Genomic DNA, 6,000 nt, shown 5'->3' with positions numbered 1-6,000 from the left:
GTATGGAAGGAATGGCAAATTGTTACAGGTATGCGGACAGACACGTACTTGGACTTGGCGTCAATGGGGAGGAAAGGAGACAGTCACTTTGATCTGGGAAAATTAGGGTAGAGTTGCCTAAACACGAGATGCTTGAGCCAAGTCCTAAAAGATAAAAAGATTTTCATCTGCAGATAAAGCGAGAGCAAGTATTTCACACACAAGGCCAGTTTCCTTTTGTTCCTAGAGCAAGCAAAGGTTATCCCCTTGGATCTTGGAATCAGCTGCTCTCTTTGTATGGAAAGTTCTTCCCTTAGATATTCACAAAGCTGCCTCCTTCTTGACCTGGTATTTTCCTATTTGTTCCTTTGTTTATTGTACGTCTCCCCCACTAGAATGACAGGTCCATGAGATCATGAGATCTTGGCTGTCTTTTTCTCCACTCTATTAGAACATTGTTTGGCATAGTGTAGGTGTCGAATATATGTTTGTTGCAGGAATAAACAAAAGGACGCAGAGGAGGGCATATTGCAATCAAGGAACTATAAGCACCGTGCGTGGTGCACAGTGGACACTGAGTTCTTTTCTCATAAAGCTGAACAATGAGGAATGCCTGCAGCATAGCCCGGAGGAATTGAGGTGGGGGGGGGGGGTGGGTAACAGAAGAGGTGGCCTCTGAGCTGTGCCCTGACAGCAGAGAAGGATGGCAACGTGATGGGAATGTTAGGAATGGGATCAGCAGGATTAAATCAGATAACTTACAAATCTTTTCCAACCTTGAGCCTCTAAGGATTTCTCCCAAACAAATCATCTCCTGCCACCTTTCCTGGTCCCCTCACCCACAACCTTCCTTTCCACTCCACCCTGTCTGGAGGCTGTAAGGGCATCTGACACACCATTTCCTGCCAATGTAAATCATGGACCGATGTATGATGCTCATTCTTGGTTTTTACCATCCCCCAGGTGGAGATGGTCCCATAACTCAGGGTGGAGGCCACAAGCAAAGCCAGCCTTTCCACAGGGTGGCAAATAAGGGGGAACTGTTTACCCACCAGCACCTTCCTGGCCCTGCTCCCAGATAATTTTATGTCCTCTGGTCCTGGATCTGCTCCTTAGTTGGATGCACCCCAGTTCACTTGCTGGAGCACTGATGTGTGACTGTTTAACTGCTGCTTCCTGTCCCAGGGATCCTGGGCTTCAGGGAGCATGGGAAAGAGACAAGAAAGGGAGCTTTATATGAGGTAAGCTTTGACAGTAATAACAAAGGCCAAAAACCTAACTTATGCTTACATAGTGCTTAACAATTTACAAAGCCCTAGAGAACTCCTATTCATCCTTCAAGACCCTGCACGAATGTTACCTCTTTTCACCAGCCTTCAACTTTCCCAGGCAGAGCTAATCCTTCCCTCCACACTTTGTAAAACCTCCATTATACCCCTAACTACCTTGTAATAAATTTATTTGTGTACATGTCTCATTTCCTCCATTAAACCATCAACCCCTCAGGGGCAGATCTCTTCTCTCCTACTAAAACCCATTTTTTTCTTTCTTTCAAAGTAATTTTCATTACACATATTTTTCTAATTATAAAAGCAATGCTTATAGTAACAATGATCAAAAATTGTATGTATAAAAGTATAGTGAAGAAAATTTTAAATCACCTGTAATTTCACCCAGATAAAACCACTGATAACATTTTGAGTACACCTTGAGCCTTTTTTTTTAGCATATAGAAAGTAAAAATGGGAATATAGAATGCATGTAGTTTTACAGTCATATTTGATCACTTATTCTATTGTGAATGTATTTATTTATTTATTTGTTTGTTTGTTTGTTTATTTATTTAGAGGGGGCACAAGTGAGCGAGAGGCAGAGAGAGAGAATCCCACAAGGGGCAGAGAGAGAGTGAGAGAGAGAGAGAAAGAGAGAGAAATGGGGCTCACCTGAAGCAGGGCTTGGGCTCACCCGAAGCAGGGCTATTGTGAACATCTTTAAACATCATTGATGGGGGCGCCTGGGTGGCTCAGTTGGTTAAGCGTCCGACTTTGGGTCAGGGCATGATCTCACGGTTCGTGGGTTCGAGCCTCACGTCAGGTTCTGTGCTGACAGCACAGAGCCTGGAGCCTGCTTCAGATTCTGTGTCTCCCTCTCTCTGTGCCCCTCTCCAGCTCATACCCTGTCTCTCTCTTTCTCTCAAAGATAGATAAACATTAAATTTAAAAACATCTGATGATTCTTCAAAAACATCATTTTTAATGATTGCCTTATTTAATTTAATGAATACACCACAATTTACTTGACAGTTTCCCCGTTGCGGGACATTTGGGCTAGTTACTTCTTTTCACTATTTTGCAAATAAAATGAATAGCTGTATACGTAAATCTTTGTCTGCATCTTTGACTAGTTCCCTAAGAAAGATTCCTAGAGAGGGAATTTCTAGGTCAACTGGTTTAAACTCCTTAAAGCTTCCCAATGCTCACTGCCAAATTGCTCTGAGAAGGCAATACCAGTTTACAATTCCACCATTACTTGGAGTGGACCCATGTCTGGTGCCTTAACTTGCATTAAGTATATCCCATTGGTATATATTTACCAAGTCTAGTGGTCTTCTCACAATGCCTCTCAAGGTGAGTAATTTTAAAAAATATTTTTTTAATGTTTTTATTTATTTTTGAGAAACAGAGAGAGACAGAGCACGAGTGGGGTAGGGGCAGAGAGAGAAGGAGACAGAGAATTCGAAGCAAGCTCCAGGCTCTGAGCTGTCAGCACGAACTGTGAGATCACAACCTGAGCCAAAGTCGGACACTTAAGCGACTGAGCCACCCAGGAGCCCTTCTTTCTTCTTCTTCTTCTTCTTTTTTTTTTTTTTTAATGTTTATTTATTTTTGAGAGAGAGAGCAAGAGCAGGGGAGGGGCAGAGAGAGAGGGGAACAGAAGGTCTGAAGCAGGATCCTCGTTGACAGCAGTGAGCTTGACGTAGGGCTCAAACTCACAAACCGCGAGATCATGACCTGAGCTGAAGTTGGGCACTCAACTGACTGAGTCACCCAGGTGCCCTGAGTAATTTTTCTTAAACACAGCAGAAATGATACAGCCAAACTAAGAGTTGTCTTCTTCTAAGATGTCAACCTGGGAGGGTATATTTATTGCAACAGTGCTTCAGCTATTTTAAACATTTCTGTAACTTAAGTTGAAAATTGCCTGAGGGGGCACCTGGGTGGCTCAGTTCGTTGAGCGTCCGACCTCGGCTCAGGTCATGATCTCACATTTCTTAGGTTCGAGCCCCGAGTCAGGCTCTGTGCTGACAGCTCAGAGCCTGGAGCCTGCTTCAGATTCTGTGTCTCCCTCTCTCTCTGCCCCTCCCCCGCTCACGCTTTGTCTCACTCTGTTTCTCAAAAATAAATAAATGTAAAAAAAAGAAAAAAAAAAGAAAATTGCCTGAGAAGCCGACAATCCATGTTTTTACATCTAAATTGCAATACAGGGGCTCCTGGGTGGCTCAGTCAGTTAAGTGACTCTTGATTTTGGCTCAGATCATGCTCTCACGGTTTGTGGATTCCAGCCCTGTGTCAGGCTCTGCATTGAAAATATGGATCCTGCTTGGGATTCTCTCTGTACCTCTCTCTCTGTCCTTCCTTGAGAGTGTGTGCTTTCTCTCTCTCAAAATAAATAAATAAACATTAAAAAAAAATAAATTGCAATACAGTTGTCTTTGGGGCATGATTTAATTTTAAGTTTATTTATTTTGAAAGAGAGAGAGAGAGCAGGGGAGGAGCAGAGAGAGAGAGAGGAAGAGAGAGAATCCCAAGCAGGCTCCACACTGTCAGTGCAGAGCCTGATGCAGGGCTTGAACTCACGAACTGTGAGATCAAGGCCTGAGCTGAAGTCAGTTGCTTAACTGACTGAGCCACTCAGGCGCACCTGGGGAATGATTTTTAAAATTTTTGGCACTAGTCATACGTCATTAGGAACTGATGGTAAATGAGACGAGGAGCTGCGGCTAGGGTTGGGGTCAGAAATGAGGTGTAATTTTACAGTAATGATTGAGGTCTTTTTATGACTTGTGAAGGCGAATCCCACTGGAATCCCGGGCAGTGGTGGTATCATCAGGACAAGTGCTGAGCCTGCTGAGGCTCCCAGCGTGACGGTTCCAAAGTGGCTGCATTCAGGCAGAGGCATGGGTCTAGCATGTGGAATTATGGAAACTTTTCCCATGACTTCATGGTTGCTCCACGTACAGCCCCAGGGTTAGGCATCAACTTATTTAAAGCTAATCTCTTTTCACCTTCTCTCTTCATCAAGCCCACTTGGGCCTGATGTGTCTCCAAAAGCAAGACCTTAAGGGCCGGTTTAGTGGGGAGGGGGTGCATGGCGAGAGAATGGAAAGAGCCTCAGAATGCCATCAGGAAGTCTGCATTCTGGGTCTGAGGCCTGGCTCTGCCTTTTACCAGCTGTGTATTAGGTCTCATTTGTAAAAGATCCTACTTCATAGGATTGTTAGGAGAAACGGATGGGTGCCTGGGTGGCTCAGTCAGTTAAGCTTCTGACTTTGGCTCAGGTTATGATCTCACGGTTTGTGAGTCTGAGCCCACATCAGGCTCTGTGCTGACAGCTCAGAGCTTGGAGCCTGCTTTGGATTCTGTCTCCCTCTCTCTCTCTGCCCCTCCCCTACTCACTTTCTGCCTCTCTCTCTCAAATATAAATAAACCTTAAAAAACTAAAAAGAAATGAAGAACACATATAAACCACACACAGATACACAGAGGCACATACAACATGCATTGAGCACTTTTACTCTGTGCCAAGTACTGTGTTTTATATGCATGCAACATGCCCTGTCATTGGCCAGCCAGAAGCCATTTCTCCTATGTTACCTCCCACCACCTCTCCCTTGTTGTTAGGAGTGGCCGTGTGGCCCAGTTCTGGTCAAAGAGATTTAGGTAGAACTGGGAATTTAGGTAGAACTGCCTGGGAATCAACGGGGGAGATTTTGCTTTCCTAATGAAACAAGACAGCTGAGTCTGAACTGTCCTCTCACCTCAACCCTTTCTTGCCTTGAACTTGGAGGTGAAGGCCAAGCATTGCAGTCATCTTGTAATTCAGATGGAAAGGGCAAAGGAGGACCTCTGGAATTCTTGGTATGCCAGAAAATAACTACCTATTTGTTCAAGTCATTGCTCATTATCATTACTTGCAGCTAAAAATATTCCAATGGGCATCCACAGAAACTATCCATACATAATAGATGCTTAATAAAGGGTTTCTATTTAAAAATTTTTTTTAAAATCTTTATTTTTGAGAGAGAGAGACAGAATGCAGAGTGTGAGCAGGGGAGGAACAGAGTGTGAGACATAGAATCCAAAGCAGGCTCCAGGCTCTGAGCCGTCAGCACAAAGCCCGATGTGGGGCTCGAATTCACAGACTGTGAGATCATGACCTGAGCCCAAGTTGGACGCTCAACCGACTGAGCCACCCAAGCGCCCCAAGGATTTCTATTTAAACTCATGTTTACCTACATTTCCTCCCTCTAAAGCACTAATGATATTAATGATGTTTATCTCATATTTATGCATTACTTCACAATTTTCATAAGCTTTTCACATCCATTTTCTCATTTGATCCTCACAACTCTGCAAGGAAGGCAACTTTTTATCCTAAAGACTTTTTTTGTTTTTTAAATTTTAGTTAACATACAGTGCAATATCGGTTTCAGGAGCAGAATTCATTGATTCAGCACTTATATACAACCCCCAGTGCTCATCACAAGTACCCTTCTTAATACCTATCATCCATCTAGCCCACCCCTCACCCACCTCCCTCCATCAACCCTCAGTTCGTTCTCTATTGTTAACAGTCTCTTGTGGTTTGTATCCCTCTCTCTCTTCCCTTCCCCCAAATCCCCTTTGTTCATCTGTTTTGTTTCTTAAATCCCACATACGTGTGAAGTGATACAGTATTTGTCTTTCTCTGATTGATTTATTTTGCTTAGCATAATACATTCTAGCTCCATCCACGTCATTG

This window comes from Panthera pardus, unplaced genomic scaffold (assembly GCF_024362965.1).
Source record: "Panthera pardus isolate Hobbes unplaced genomic scaffold, ASM2436296v1 HiC_scaffold_12, whole genome shotgun sequence".
Taxonomy (NCBI): Eukaryota; Metazoa; Chordata; class Mammalia; order Carnivora; family Felidae; genus Panthera; species Panthera pardus.
This window is presented reverse-complemented; position numbering follows the sequence as displayed.